Consider the following 389-nt stretch of genomic DNA (forward strand, 5'->3'; position numbering starts at 1 on the left):
CTATGCATATATATGCATATCCTTATATATAAACATTTATAAATATATATTACATATACATAAATATATACTACACATACGTATATGTAAACATATATAAATATATACTACATATACATATATATAAATATATACTACATATACGTATATATAAACATATATAAATATATACTACATATACGTATATAAAAACATGTATAAATATATACTACATATACTTATATATAAACATATACTACATATACGTATATATAAACATATATAAATATATACCACATATACTTATATATAAACATATATAAATGGCTTACATGTCAGAGGGGGAGTTTCTGCTTTTCTGCGGATGAACTCAACGGTGAGCTCGAGAATCTCAGCTTTCTCCAGCTTGG

This window comes from Clupea harengus, chromosome 8, assembly GCF_900700415.2.
Source record: "Clupea harengus chromosome 8, Ch_v2.0.2, whole genome shotgun sequence".
Taxonomy (NCBI): Eukaryota; Metazoa; Chordata; class Actinopteri; order Clupeiformes; family Clupeidae; genus Clupea; species Clupea harengus.